The sequence below is a fragment of the Octopus bimaculoides genome, chromosome 7 (assembly GCF_046866305.1).
Source record: "Octopus bimaculoides isolate indiv1 chromosome 7, ASM4686630v1, whole genome shotgun sequence".
NCBI classification, from domain to species: Eukaryota; Metazoa; Mollusca; class Cephalopoda; order Octopoda; family Octopodidae; genus Octopus; species Octopus bimaculoides.
The window spans coordinates 6,865,923-6,883,502 of NC_142934.1; the positions used below are offsets into that span (position 1 = coordinate 6,865,923).

Genomic DNA, 17,580 nt, shown 5'->3' on the forward strand with positions numbered 1-17,580 from the left:
GCCACTACAGTGTTTCAATACTGATTGAAGCGAGAAATAATTGGAACCATATATCGTTCTGAAACAATATCAGAAAATTAGTTTTCAAATCTGTTCCATTTCTGTCGCATACCAAATACACATAGCAAACGAGGAAATCTTTAATTGAACACTTTAGAATTGACTTGTTAAATATTTGCACGAAACAGAGGTTGCAACAAATTAGTACATGTGTGTACATAACTTAATTTAGACATATATATAGTGACTCGGAGTACAAATATACGTAGCCCAATATACCCATCATGACTACCCGTCTGATAAGGGTACACCAGGCACATGCATCACAAACATATGTGCGCGACATGGTGATCTCATATCAAGATAAACATCGCATGACCTTGTAGATGGGCCCAGTTAGAATTTCTTTTACGTTCAGCAGCTCATCCCGCTCCAAAGGTCCCTGAATAAGGGTTGTTTAAAGATATGGAACGAAACACGGTTCCACGTTTCCACGTTTGCAAAGGTGAGTTATTCAAACCCAACCAAATCCCTCTCAACACATGGCTATGATGCTCCTCTACTACTTCTATTCAGGATCAGAGATAGACATATAAACAGCCACTAAGATACATGCTCAATTGGTTAAGGTGGTCCACTGTTTCAATCTCATCATTGAGGTATCGGCACTTTGAGTCTATTCCATTATTCATCACATTGGCTTGGTAGGTCGGGGTCAATAAACTCTTATCTTGAGCAGCTAAGATAAAGCCTTTGTTTTCTGCCATTGGCTCTGAGCTCCGTGGCCCCTGATGGGTGTGCTTCTGGTCTGGATTAGCATGTTTGCTACCGACCATCTATTTGCCATGCAGATGTTTCAGTTCCCATCTATCAGACAATTGTTCAAACGTTTTTTGCTTTGCTTTTGATTTCACATCGTTGCAAAAACATTTGCCTCACATCCAACATGTTGTTCAACTTGGGTATTATGCATGAGCTCACAAGCAAAATTTTTGCTCTCCTTCAAGACAGAACGAACTTTCTTACATCTCTCGTGGTTCAAAATATTTGGTCAGTCCTATGGTGGTCGTTTGGTAAGAGATTTGAAAGTGGATCAACCCTCAATTTCCTTGAGCTCTGGGAAAGTAAAGACGATCTGCGTTAGCCTTTCAGTGGAGCATCCTATTGCAATACGGATTTTCCTGTCAATCTTCCTTACTTCATTGATATTCTTGTTCAACATATTAAAACTATAAATAACAGCTGGATGTGGTAAGAAATTTAAGGCTAACACTTTGTTACGTGCAATTAGCTCAGATCTTGGGACTGTTCGAACTCTCCTGTACCATTCCTTCCTGATCTTCTCTTTCATTCTTGCATGATGAATGCCAGAGCTCTCATTTATTCCGACGTATTTGTAAATTTGTTCCGGCTCAAGTTCTTCTTCTTCTTCTTGTTCGTCTTCTTCTTCTTCTTCTTCTTCTTCTTCTTCTTCTTCTTCTTCTTCTTCTTCTTCTTCTTCTTCTTCTTCTTCTTCTTCTTCTTCTTCTTCTTCTTCTTCTTCTTCTTCTTCTTCTTCTTCTTCTTCTTCTTCTTCTATATGTTTATGTAAATGTATATATGCACGTGTTTATACATACATATCTGTATATTTATATGTGCATATATTTATGTCTATATGTGTATGTACACATGTATATAAACATGTATACACACACATACATACGTATATATATATTCATAATATATATATATATATATATATATATATATATATATATATATATATATACATATATACATACATATATCTATCTATCTGTCTACCTATCTATATATATCATATGCATTTATATACGTATATATACATATATATATATATACATATAAATTTGCATGTATATATATAGAGAGTTAGTGGGGTCGGTTCCCGTGCGTGGCGTCTTTGGCAGGTCTCTGTTACCACAGGGAAGGGTAGAGAAGATCTGTATGGAAACCTGTCGGACGAATGTAAGTAGTTCACACTTGTCACGTACTGCGTGAGGTGATTCCGTTTGCGAAAAACGCTAGAAATACACGTGTCCATGCAAATAAATTGTGAACTGGCTGTGAGTTGTGAAAATTATTGAGCCACACCCACCTCACGTTTTACTTGAAAGACTAAATACATCATTTAGCAGATGAAAGAACTGAAATCTCATTACCCATATCTCTTACAATCTCTTACGCACTTGACCTCCTCCCCCCACAGCACATACACATATATACACATATGTATGTATGCTTGTCCACACACACATACACATACACTTGTATATATATAAATATATGTAATACATCTACATACATATATTCAGACATACGCAGAGACAGACAGACAAACAGTTATGTTTTGAGACCGGCTTGAACACTCTCAAGAACTTAAATTAAACTCAAAGAAAACTCATAATATTCTTTCTGTGTCTCTTTTATGATTTTTCTCTCTCCTTACGTATCCATTTTCAATCTATTTATCAATATATATATATATATACATACACGCTCACACACATGAACAACAATCACGTCTACATTAAAATTAAAAGGGATGAAAGAGTGAGACAGATAGACAGAAAGACAGAAAGCCAGCGAAAGAAGGAGCTAGAATGTGTGTGTGTATGTGTGAGTCCACGTGTGTATGTACGTGTGTGTGTGTGTATGTGTGAGTCCACGTGTGTATGTACGTGTGTGTGTGTGTGTGAACCGCTTAGGATTCCGGTTGTCGTCAGACTGCTTCACCACACACACACACACAAATGCATGCACACATACAAAAATCTCACTATGCTGTTACTTCATTTATATTCATAATAGATACTGCTACATTACTTAATTCAATGTGGCTTTGTAACATTGTTTTAAATTATCAACCAGCTTGTTTTCGTATATATCTCATTTTTTAATCAGTTCTATGTAATTACTTTTACGTTATTCATTTGGTAATTGTGCTTATTAGTGGGCGTATATAAACACATATACCCCAGGAAGTCAATTTAAATAATATGTGTGTAAATTTTTATAGAATTAATAATTATTCACCCAACCAGGGAAAATATCATTGTTTTACGTAATTTGTAAATATAATTTTATGTTTTTTTATTGATTTGGAAACACCTTTAAATAATTCGCACTAATTATGTCTTTGTATTTCTCCAGAGATTATACTAAATTAATTTTTTAGCAATGAAACCATGACATTTTTTCACGATTTTATTAGTTTCCACACAGAAAACTGTCTCTTTAATATAATTATTTGGAAAATACAAATAAATTCAATAGAAATAGAAAGAGAAGGAGGTAGAAAGACAGTGACTTTTCGAAAAGATGAGGAGAGGATAAAATACGGATAAGCAGACTTCACGTTAAATGACGAGCGGTGGATAAAGATTTAGCAAATGTAAAAATACTTTTTTTAAATAATCTATTGAAACTAGACGAAATTTCACATATCTATGACTATCTGATGTAAGAAAACGAGAATGTTCGTGTTTTTATTCAGCTCAGGTCGTATTAAGATCCTACTAGAAATGCATTCCTGTTATCAATTACTGGAAATTAAGAGTGCGTGTACATGTACGTACACGTACACACATACACACACACCACCCACTTACAAATGCGCGCGCACACACACTCACACACTCACACACTCACATACACACATGCACACAACCACACAGACCCACCCACACACATATAAATTATAGTTTTCTGCTAATTCATTTTCTGAAATTTTCACAATCTCGTCTTCTGTAGTCAGAGCAAACATTGTGATTGTTGTCATGCAATATCCTCATCATTACTGTCATCCATTTAAAATGTACCATTATTAATGATATAACATGATTCGTAATATACAAAAATATAAGGCATAATTCTAACAGTAAATCTCTATGAAGATAATTGAAAGTATCATTTCATATTAGTAGATAAGTCACTCACTATAAATTTCGAAATTTCATGCCAACATAACAAACCAAAATAAAAATACATATTTCTACTTTTTTATTGTTTACTATACTTTTTTAAGAACGCAACATAATTTCATACACTTTAACATAAGTTAATTGTTTTGCCTTGAAGAAAACGGAAAAGTCTAATATTTCGACCAAAGTCCATCCTACTCATACATCACGCAAGCTATCATCATCAATACTGTATTTGACTCCATAAACCCCGCACCAACAAATTCGCCTAACTCTTCCTTCTTAAGACGCCATTTTCCTGGGATTCTCTCCTCGCCCACCAAAGTTTTTTTTCCGGCAGTCAATTTACAGATGTTCAAAATGAACAGCAAAAGTATTGACCGCAACAATGTAAAGCAAAAACGAAAACGTTAGAGAATAATCTAATGAGATGTCCATGTAATTCAAAAATTCATACAGATCAATTCCGTTAAATACATATAAAACAGAATAGAACAAGATTGCATACGTAATTTGTTCGTACATAAATCTACAAATCAGTAATCGCCATGTAATATAATTTCTGAAGTAGAGCACTTTCCTGTCTTATAAAACAACGTTTACCTTTGCATCATTATAACATCGGTATATTAGAAGTGTATAATAATAATAATAATAATAATAATAATAATAATAATAATAATAATAATAATAATAATAATAATAATAATAATAATAATAATAATAATAATAATAATAATAATAATAATAATAATAATAATAATAATAATAATAATAATAATAATAATAATAAAGACTTCCAGATATGTATTATAGTGTGTAGAAATTCTTGTACATAAAAAATCAACAGTAATGATTGAACAGAACCCATATTCAAAAACAACTTTAGAATATACGTACTCTTAGACTTCAAATTCTAATTGCTAGAGAACTTAAGAATATATATATATATATATATATATATATATATATATATATATATATATATATATGTAAAATATTAGGGATAAAAATTCAAATTTACAGGTAAAAACTCAATTAAATTCAATTTATTAAAAGTTAAAATTAAATTGAATATGTGACAGTGGAATTTCATCGATGAGTTCATGAACCTTGGTTCTTTTCCCTAAAACTATATATACATATATATATATATATATATATATATATATATATGTGTGTGTGTGTGTGTGTGTGTGTGTGTGTGTGTGTGTGTATTTGTCTGTTTTGGTGTGTAAATGTTTAAAAGAAAATGATTGACAGTGACTTCAAAGTCTCTGTGCGGGCTTACTTGTTACTCACTATCAGACTTTCCGATGTAAATATCAGTAAATATGAAACTCTACGAAAAGTTATTAAGTGATCCTTCCATTTAATATTCATCTGTTTTTATATATAACTTTACATATGTATTCTTTTGGAATTGGTTCCCGAAGTATATATATAACTATAAATGGTTGTTTTATATGTATATCAAGAAACAATTCGAAAAAAATAAAGATTAAAGATTATTCTCCGTCCTTTCGAAAGCTTATATATTCTTATAACGTCAATTCATATATATATATATGTGTGTATTTGTGTGTGTGTGTCTGCATATATATATATATATATATATATATATATATATATATATATATACACACACATATACACATATACACACACACATACACACACACATCTATATATACACATATATATATATATACATACATATATGTGTGTGTGTGGAGAGAGAGAGGGAGAGAGAGATAGCTGAAAACATATAAACAAATATTGATTAATAGACGAAATGAATGAGAAATGATTATATATTTGAGAACAACTTATTTTCTACACTTGTGAAATAATGGGCAATTAATCACTATTGATTGAATTTCTTTCGTTCTGAACCCACTACCTCGTATTCATATACTATTTAAATATTGTTCTATATAAATCAGCTTACAAATATTTTATCATTTTCAAGCAACTGTAAAAAGGTATTCCAAATAGATGTTAGCATACGCAAGTGTTCTAAGAATAGTTCACCGGTTTAGTGTGATTATCATTGTGCTTTCTCCCTAGAAGTATGTTCAGAATACACAAGTGCATTGCTTTCATTTCTTAGGATAGCAAATATAACAATTTCCATAACACTAAGCTAAATTCCTCACTTTGAATTTGACATACATTTCTTTTATTATTAGATGCAACACAAGTAGAATATCCAGCATTACCCAGCTTCAAAATTAGCTATAAATAGACTGCAATTTTTATTAATGAAAGAAAATTCGGTTAATAGAACATCACTGAATTCGTCTTTAAAACAATTTTGCATTTGCAAGTAGAATCGGAAATGATTTCCAATGCATATATATTAGTCGTGTATCTGAAGCACTGTCACAGATAAGCCATAAAGATTACTAACATATTTTTATATTAATTATAGATTGACTTACATATCTAATTCAAGCATATTAAAATAAAAACAGTTATCTCTCAGTGAACACAGAATTAAATAATTTAATTTCATTTGAAAAAGATATATTTTGCGTAATACATGATATTGTATCCTATCCTTGAACTTCCATAATACTTCGAACACTGAGAAATGAGGACAAATTGGTGTCTCCGGTGAAAACCACCCATGAAAATATAGTTATGTTTATAAATCAAGGAAGCTGGATAATGCAGTAATAAATAAATAGTATCAATGACTGAGATCAACCTAAATTTATATGACATAAGATTTGCACCCATCACATTCTAGGCAGTTCTGAAGATTGTCATGGAATATTATGTCATGGAATATATTGTCATAGAATGTATTCTGAATATTGTCAGGATATATGTTTTGCGTTTTACCAATATGAGCATATATATAATGAAATTATTGACACTTTCAGCCCTTCAACATATTACATATAACTGGCCAGTAGCAAAGTAGTATTTTTCAAAATTTAGGAGTAACTCTCAAAATTAACTTTGGTGGGTGGGTGGATCTTTTGATTGATAAGGTAAAACTCAGATATTCTTGAGACTGAAGTATAAGCGAAATTTTGGCTATAATGACATTCTATCATTTGGTGTACTCTGTACAAATAATAGAGTCAATGACATGTGGTATAAACTGTTTAACCATTAGTCTTGTGCTATTTCTCAACACAGCAGATCTGAATTATGCATCAGCGTCATTGGAGATCCTTTATTCAGAAATGAAATATGTGTGTCGATATGTATTGAGATTCTAAATTTATGCACAGTAGTGAACGGGTGTGTATTGATTTGTAGTTATGTCTATTTCCTAGAAGTGCTTGCAACAGCTGCCATCTGTTACTTTTCAACCAAACACTTCTTTTGGCACAGTTACTAGTGAGTGTTAAAAGTGGTACAGGCTCTGCAACATGCTACACAGGTCCTCAAAAGATCTCTGGATGCCATTCAGAGATCATCCCAGATAATTATTTGGCATTTCTTAAGATTGTCCAATTACCGAATGGTTTGCGATATTGCAAATAATTGTGTCATTTTAGATTCAGTTGATAATTCTCAATACATGTCTGTATATGCTTCTATATGTTCACTGAGAGATAACTGTTTGTAGCTGGGAAATAAAATTTATGCTTCAGGCAGCATTATTTATTTTCTGAATCCGTTTGTTCTATAAAATTCTCGCTACATACTAAACAAGTTATTACAAGAATTAGTTTTCTTGGCGAAAAGTTAAGATTAATTGATTTGAAAGATTGTCTTTATTGAAAATGGAATTCTGAATCTTTGGATAATTTAAGACAAATTCCACAGTTGGGTAGCAAATAATTTTTTGAGTGATAGTTCTCATGTCGTTTAATAGTGTTCAGCATCTATTAACATACATACATGCATACATATATACATGCACTCATATGCACTCATGTGCGCCAATGCATGTTATATATATATATATATATATATATATATATATATATATATATATATATATATATGTATATATATATATACTTGGAAATGGATGCGTGGCGTTCAACCAAATTATTATATAAATATATATATATATATATGCATATATGCATAAATATATGTTCACACACACACACACGCATATGTATATAGATATGCATATATGGGTAGAAGACGTCACAAAGCGTAAACAACATGAAATACGAAACTAAAGTTGCGTACGTATTTCATGTTGTTTACGTTTTGTGACGTCCTGTACCCATATATATATATATATATATATATATATATATACAGGATATATACATACATATATACACACAACTGCTGGACAAAAATTGTTAACAATGCTATATATCTGCATAGGAGTTAAATGTATTCTCTCTATTGTTCTACTATAAATTGGAATTCTTTTCCTTCTCTTATTATCAGGTAACAACAAAGGAATATCAAGTGAAAAGAAAACGAAACACAAATCACCACAAAGAAGTTCAATATCAGTGCAAAGTAAAGCAATACCAACATCAAACGAACCAAGCTAGATTAAAGTCGATCAAAACAAACCAGATATATTTGACAAAATTTCTGTATAAGGATACTTTACTGTTAGCGGCTTTGATGTCTTCCCTCAGTGGATATTACGGGATTTTCAGCGCTTATCCTTATATGGAAGCAGGTTAGTTATCGATATTTTTATATCTTTGTTTAGTTGAATTTACATTTTATCTGCGTCTTTTTCTACAAATTCATTTTGAACATCAATATATACATAAACAAGGAATTGTGCGCAAATATTATGCTTATAGTCTTTCTATATGCAACTTTGTGTTTGTAACATTCAGACCATTCATTAAATGTACAATTTATATACATTGAACTATAAAACAAGAAAATAATATTGTAAGCAATTTGACGAATATCTACCTCATCCACTTGAGACAGTTGTCCATTACATTTACGTAATATGCTTTGTTGCAGAAATGAAGACGGCTTTTTTGTTGTTATTGAAATCACATTGTTTTGCCTATTAACATACATTAACATTATTTTCTTCTAAAGATAATTTTGCAATTATTAATGACACAATGATGCACAAATTCATAAGCAAATGCACACACGCGCGCACACTCACACACATATGTTTTATATAAACACATATATATTAAATATTGCACGTATATCAAATAATATTGCACATATATCAAATAATATTGCATAACAGTATAATACACACATATATATATATATATATATATTCTCTTTTGACTCGGATCGGTGCAACATCTGTCCTTTCTTCTTCAACACTATTCTACCCACAATATACAACCGTCACTCTTTCCATAAAACCGATTGAGTCCCTTTCACAACTACAAATCTCATTTACCATTCAAAATTCTGACTCCGAAATTTCCTATACATCGAACATTCTGGACGTCTCTTGAATGATGAATTCACTGAACTTCCGGGAAGTATCTAGACTCGCAATGACTCCTCTGTTGTACGCCTTTCTACTCTGTACATCTCTACATGTTCAGTGTAACTCTATACCGTTATTTCTCAGACTCATGTATCCAATGCAAAGATACGTTCACGTTCAATCCTCAAATATTCATGTTATCATGCACACCTTCACAGCCAAACTCATATTCATCGATGTACATATATAACCATACTCACACCACAAACGCACTACAGATTTGTACGCATGCATATATATATATATATATATATATATATATATATATATATATATATATATATATATATATATATATATATATACATGTGTGTGTGTGTCTCTCTTTTACTCTTTCTCTTTTACTGTGTATGTATTTGCAAAGAAAAATATGATTTAATTCATACCACGATCAAATGGTTTTTAATAAGTGTATTGAAACAATATAACAAATAGTATAACTTGTCTAGTATTACTTTCAATCTTGTGACAAGCAAGACTTAGCTGTGCGCTAAGTCATAGACTTGTATCAAAGAACACAGCTTAATACAACTAACTGGCTCTTGGTGGCTTAATGAAAGTCAAACTCTGTGAGATGTCTATTCTCTGGGAAGCCCACTCTGTTGCAACCTTTCCGGTCAGGCTGGCTATCATTACATACATAATACATCTGTGGGGGATTGAGTTATGTGTGTGTATGTATGTATATATATATATGTGTGTATTTATATATATACACACAGACACACAAACACACACACGCACACACACATACCCCCCCCCCACACATACCCCCCCCCCCCCACACATACCCCCCCACACATACCCCCCCACACATATATATGTGTATATATATATATATATATATATATATATATATATATATATATATATATATATGTAGATGTGTGTATCTGAACGTTTATGTCTGTATTCAATATTTTTCTTTTACAGTATTCGAAGAAAATTGATACTTATAAAATATTTATAGCTTGTATTAAAACAGACATTTTTAGAAATTTCAATGGATTCTTATTTTGTTTTATTATATAATTAGACAATGCAACATTGAATAATTGTATGGAAGAAACTTCTGTGTCTCACCTATATTGTTAGATACATTTATATAACAACTAATACAATTTACATTAGTATTTCGGCGTGAAAGATAGTTTTCAACCACTACCAATGTAGTTAAGAGAGAATTTGTTCTGATTTCCTGACAACGAAAACTTATTTATTACCTTAATTTGTATACGCTTTATTTTCACGTAGGTGAACATTATAGAAGAATGTCTATGGGAAAAATGTCTTTTTACTTCTAGTGAGACACTAATAAAGTATTTTTAACAGGTTATAAGAGATAAGAAAAATATATATCTTATTGAATGTCATTATATTTTTATCTTTTGGGTTTATCACTTTTTTATTTTCTGATTTAATATGTCATTGTTCGGTTTATGGGGAATATAACAACAATAAAATTTAGTAAATGCATGTCTTTCATCCATTCGGAGTCTATAAAATGAAGTACCAGTCTAGTACTGAGTCAACATAAGCGACGATTCGCCGCTCCTTAAATTGCTAGCCTTATACCAACATTTGAAAGAATTATTATTATTATTATTATTAGGTGGGTGTGGGCGAAAGAGATTGCTTGGTGGACAAGGCTGAAAGGCATGAGGACAGATACATTCCTTTTGATAAGGCTTTCCTTCAAGTTTCACTTGAAAATGATATTGAGAGTGCATAGGGAAGTGCTGTCCTCACGGTTTATCCAGCCACTGCGTGGATCTTAGCGTAGAATTTCAAAACTTTTCTTGTGTTCCTGTTATGTTAGTGAGATTTAAAGGCGCATGGCTAAGTGGTTAGAGTATTCTGTTCACAAACGTAATATCATGAGCTCGATTCTTGGTGGTGCGTTGTGTCCTTGAGCAAGACACATCGTTTCTCGTTGCTCCAGCCCCCTCAGCTGCTATAATTGAATAGTACCTATTCAAAATATTCACACTGAATCGCCCTGAGAACTACATTAAGGGTACGCACGACTGGGTAGTGTTCATCTACCTGTACGTTAAACTGTTCCGTTGATCAGACCAACTGGGAGAATCGTCGACATAACCGACCGAGTGACAGTTTATTAGTCAGGTAGAGAATATCAGCATAGAACATGCACATTGGTATCTATTGCATCCTGCTGATGCTAAAGCATCTATGTGCAGCAACCAAAACGTGAAGGACGTAACAATGGGCGTTATAAGTTTCATAGAGGGGTCTGCCATGATAGAATCTTCACTGCCTCAACTTATGCATGTGGGTGTATACATATGTATACATGTATATATATATATATATATATATATATATATATATATATATATATATATATATATATATATATACATATATACATATATATATATATATATATATATATATATATATATATATATATATATATATATATATATATATATATATATATATTTATACATATATACATATATATATATATACATATATATGTATATATATATATATATATATATATATATATATATATATATATATATATATATATATATATATATATATATATATATATATATATATATATACATATATATATAAACAAAACAATCTAATGCTAACTTTTATTTGTATTCTGTACGATTTTAACTTGAACCAGACATAATCAATAAGTGGCTGTTGTCTATTTGAAAGGTTTGATAATACTCTTTATTCATGATTATAATATATTAAAACAAGAAATACGCTTTTTTTGCTAAATTAGAGACTGTAGACATTAAATTAGTAGGTATTGATGGTTGGACATTGAATTTTGATAAAATAAATGGAAATCTTGCATTTAAGTACGACATATAGCAGAAGATGTTATAAAATCGGTGATAGTGTTATCAAATTGTTACACATAAATGTGGCAAGAAAATACTATTTAATGCAACCAAATTTTTAAATGGTTGGTCTATAATTAATATTGGTTTCAAATAGGACGGCGAGCTGGAAGAATCGTTAGTACGCCGGGAAAAATGTTCAACGCATCATTTCATCCGTTCCTAAATTCCTCCGTGGTCCACTTTACTTTTCATCCTCCGGAATTTCTGGCTTTGTGCCAAAATTAGTAGGGCCTTACTACTACATTATTGATAATGTGTCAGGAGGGTCTAAGTAGAAGTGATATTTAATTAGCTAGTAAAATAAGTCATTATATTAACAATAAAGAAATCAGAGAGAGAGAGAGAGAGAGAGAGAAAGAGTGAAAGAGAGAGAAAGTTACAGAGAAATAGAAAGGAAGAAAGAAAAATAAACAGTATGAAATGCGTAACGGTTTGCGCTTCAGATGCAGTGGAGCGTTGCTGAGGCTTTGCCTTTGTCAATCATTAAGATAACCTGACTTTGGTGTGAGTATGACATTAAACTGCATTCAGTGGCAAGGCTCCTTCGAGCGTTTGTAGTGTATGGAGTCACCTCTTCATCACCTTTACTCATAATTCCTCTTTGTCCGGTAGTAGTAGTAGTAGTAGTAGTAGTCCATACCAGGAGCCACATTTATTGGTTAAATATCAGATGGTTCCGGGACCAAGGCATTCATTAATCGGAGAAGAGCTGGCCTGTAGTCATATGTCACACACGACTACTGATGTGTTGACACGCCCTGATGTCACATGAACCAGGTTCCATGCGTAAGGGTTAAATAGCCCAGTGTCTCAAAGCTGAGCTCGTGGGGACAGTAGAGTAGCATCGTAAACTGTAAGTAAAGCTGTAAACATCAAAGGAGAGCTACTGCTGATATGGATACTGACAATAATATCTGTGTGCGGAGGGGAATGTGATATGGATGTTGATATGGGTGCTGGCAATGAAATTAATGCAGAGAGAGAGAGAGAGAGAGAGAGAGAGAGAGAGAGAGAGAGAGAGAGAGAGAAGAAACGCTGTTTCCTTGAAAAGATTATTAATTGTAGCTTTATACCGTTGAAAAAGACAAAATCCTCACGTCCTCAATCAAGGACGCTCTCAAGGTCTTTGTTCTTGGGAGTAGTTCAGGTCTGTCGTAAGGTTCCATTTTGATGGCACATTTGTCCGGAAGGTTACAACGAAATGAGAGATAGCACAATTTATATTGAAAGAAAGAGTTGTAAGAGTGACGATAAACAACTCGTTAATATGGAGAAGGAGGAGTATGAAAGACAAATGAATTTCTTATCTCCTCATAATTTAGAGACAAACTTGTCAACACACTTTGAAATATAGCATTCAAACAGGAAATTTCAAATACAAGATAGAAGAAACGAATGAAGCCCATCGGCGAACTAGAAGATTCTCATGCTAGACACAGTCGAAATCATTGATGATATCAAGTGCATTGTCATTTATTTCGTAGAATTTCCCAGAGGCAAGTGTGCGAATATATAACGACTATTCTTTATCTTAATTCTGTTTAACTATTTGCTTTCTACTAATATTTGCAGGCAAATAGTAACGTTTGGTTGTTGTTGTTCCTGTATATGTATAAATAATTATTTATATTATAAATCTTTCTCATTCTTAGACATCGCTGCTTTACCTGCCGTTTCTGTCACTTTCATTTTTTCATCTTTTGTTGTTCAATCTCATTTAAACAAGTTTTACTATAATTATGATTGTATTTCGCCTCTACACAAAACATTCGCTTTCATCTCTTCTAGCACATGAACCTAACCAGGTTTTTGAATATTTTGCCAAATCTAATAATTTTTTGTAACTTGGACACAAGCATTTTCTTTACATTTGAATTGGTCAATTCCTTTGACTCAACAATTTCCTTTGATAATCAGTTCTAGTTTAAGAAGGCTTTCTGCCTCGTTTCAATACTAACTAGAATAATTTTCATCAATAACATATTATTGATATCTGAATTCCCAATTATTGTCCTTTTGTTAAGTTTATTTTTCTTGATATTGTATTATGGGCATATGTTATTTTTCCCCATCTCCAACCGAAAAGCTTCGAAAGTAAATCATAAACCCGTGTGTGCATGCACACGTGTGCAAACGTGTGAATTTATGTTTGTGAGCATGCGATAATGCATACACAGATATGCATGTTCTTGTGTAAATATAAACACAAATGTGTTGTACAAATACTTGCATACATTTCATTGATCTGCAATGTTCAATCTAGCAATATATTTTGTGTACACTAAGAGTTAAAGTAACAATAATTTCACTCGAAATATAATCTTTAGCATGCAACACAAGTAATATTAACTGTAATAAAGAAAAGGCGAAACGAAGTATGAAAACATTAACAATATTATCATGAATGAAAAAAATACCTTTACAATAGAAGATGAATTTAATAATGCTGTTGTTGGTGATAAATTAATGAAAGCTTCGTCAGTTGCAGCACGAACTGCCTCCCCTTCAAAGAAAAGAAAAATAAAGAAACAAGAAATCATCACTATAGTAAATCTTGTAGAAAATACTTTCAAAATCAAACGCATGATAGCGATTTTACCATAAACAAAATAAAGATTAATAACAAGTAAAATAATATTGATGGTAGATTCAACGACTTCCACAAAATACCGATGACTTTCAAAACACCAATTACAAATATGAAATATTATAAAATTTTATAAGAAACGAATAAAAAGAAATGTTGGTCCTTGAACATCATGCTCCTATGTAGCGGATGCCAACTACCATTGATGGAATAGCGTTAGGTCTGTGTTTCGTTCAGTGTATTTCATTTTTAAAAAGGGAATAAAATAAAATAAGGCAAAATGCAATAATAAACTTATTTGTTTGAACGAAGGCAGAATTTAAATTATAAGCATACATAACAACGAAAATATTCGTTTATATAAAGAAACTCTGATACACTGGTACGTGTTCAAATGAAAATACGATCTTACAAACGCATGTGCTTATGCGCGAGCGTGTGTAAATAATTTTTCCTAGGGAAGTGAGAGCAAAATATAAAAACCAATAGAATTTGTTATTGTGACGTCTGAAGAATATGAATTTGAATATGGGAAGATTGAAAAATGAATAAAATCATTATATTTAAAGAAGTTTTCTTCACTAATTTTATTTCTATGCATGCTTTACTTGTTTCATTGCATGATTTGCGCAAATCAGAGCCGTAATGTGTACTTCAATTTCGTGCAATATGTACTTTGTTTAGTAGGAGGAGGTGCTTTCTTCATATTGGAATTACGTAACACGCAAGCAAATTCTAGTAGTGCTACTAGTACTATTTTCTGTATATATGTCAGTCTTTTGGATTTTGGTCATACATGTGTTAGCAACTTTTTCTCATCATTCGTAAGGTACCTATTATCACATGAATTGATTCTCTTTTCATTTCCCGCGCCCTGGTTTCGAGAAATTTACATTTGTACAATATTAACATTTCCATTAAGATAAATTATAATCTCTTGAATCGTCGGAGAATTGGCAATACGATAGTTGGTATGGCAAATTTAGGATCTATGGTGATATCCCATAGAGGTTAACTTTGCGTTTTGCCCTTCTTAACACAATAAAATAAAGTACCAGTCCAGCAGAATAGACTTGCGCAATTGTTAGAACATTTTACAAAATGCCCGGATGTGTTTGTTCTGGCTGTTGGGAGTTAGGCTGTGAGGACACTAATGCCAGATCCTATAAACCTCGCCTGTCAATATTTCGCTTCCATATAGACCCAAACCGTATTGTTTGATAATGTCATCTTACCATCGTCTTGGAAGTTTTCCGACCAGTCTCTTTCCATTCTTTGGATACCACTTGACAGCTTCACGGTTCCATCAGCTCCGTGAGCTTTGAGACTTTCAGAATTCGTGGTAAATACAATCTTTCATTCTTAGTATAATTACTATATTAATTCAGCATCCAATTGGTAATATCACACACGAACATACATACACGGTTGTGTGTGTGTGTGTGTGTGTGTGTGTGTGTGTGTGTGTGTGTATTTCTATGTCTTACATATTACTGGGATGGCTCGAATATTGATTTCTGCTACCTCATCTCCTTTTGTCGTTTCAAAGCACCGTTTCAAGTATTAATGTGATGCATATATATTTATTTCCACACTTTTCTTTCATCTACATATATATTGCACTCCGACTTGCTCATTGATTCCTAAGTATTCTTAAGTTTCTGTTTCGTTTAATTCTTTTGTCTCAGTTACTTAACTAGCATGCTATTAGTGTTCGTAATTGATTTCCATTCCTTCAACGATGTATCGGCGCATTTTCCTTATCCGAACCGCATGACAAGTCCTCTAATTACATCCTAATACAGTCTGTAGCATTATTTCTGCTTGTTTATCATCTGAAGTGAATAAACTGAAGTCGTCTGTACACAAAGGATGATTGATTTTTCTTTCATAAAATTTCTATTCGAGTCCATTCTGGTTAAAGAAATTATATACATCTAGTATTGATGCATAAATATAAAAAAAATTGAAACGCACAATAATCGACATTGTTATGAACCTATGCACCGATACACATAAAAGATAATGACAAACTAAATTAAGTGTCAAAATTTACTTCTCAAGTCTCGTTAATTAAATTGGAAAGCTTTATATGGATATGAGAGGAATTCTATATGCATATTTTACTGCTACGCTCTGTCCAAAAACCAAACTACAACAATGTGCTTTTATTAAATTAGGAGAGAAAATAACCCAGAAAACCCACAAAATAACCCTCAGTGCTGTGCTCCAACGGATCAGCTTCCTTATATACATTTTTAAAACCACAAAATAGCGGAAATCAAGAGTGACGACGAAAAGAAATAAACATAAACAAAAAAATAAAAGTATTGAGAATGTAAAAGATTAAAATAAATTTAACGTGCGCAAAACAAAGTAAAAAAGACAGGAGTGGCTGTGTGGTAAGTAGCTAGCTTACCAACCACATGGTCCCGGGTTCAGTCCCACTGCGCGGCATCTTGGGCAAGTGTCTTCTACTATAGCCTCGGGCCGACCAAAGCCTTGTGAGTGGATTTGGTAGACGGAAACTGAAAGAAGCCCGTCGTATATATGTATATATATATATGTATGTGTGTGTGTATGTTTGTATGTGTGTGTTTGTCCCACCAACATCGCTTGACAACCGATGCTAGTGTGTTTACGTCCCCGTAACATAGCGGTTCGGCAAAAGAGATTGATAGAATAAGTACTAGGCTTCTAAAGAATAAGTCCTGGGGTCGATTTGCTCGA

The 17,580-nt window shown here is 32.3% G+C and overlaps 1 protein-coding gene across 9 annotated transcripts in view; it reads left to right on the plus strand.

The window, feature by feature from the left end:
* Nucleotides 1-17,580, plus strand: part of LOC106869300 (uncharacterized) — a 309,763-nt gene that overhangs the window by 123,070 nt on the left and 169,113 nt on the right. For all 9 annotated transcript variants that reach the window (XR_016242508.1, XR_016242509.1, XM_089354696.1 and 6 more), the window contains exon 2: nucleotides 8,322-8,565. The gene's annotated coding sequence lies outside the window, so the exon portion shown is untranslated. The remainder of the gene's footprint in view (nucleotides 1-8,321; nucleotides 8,566-17,580) is intronic.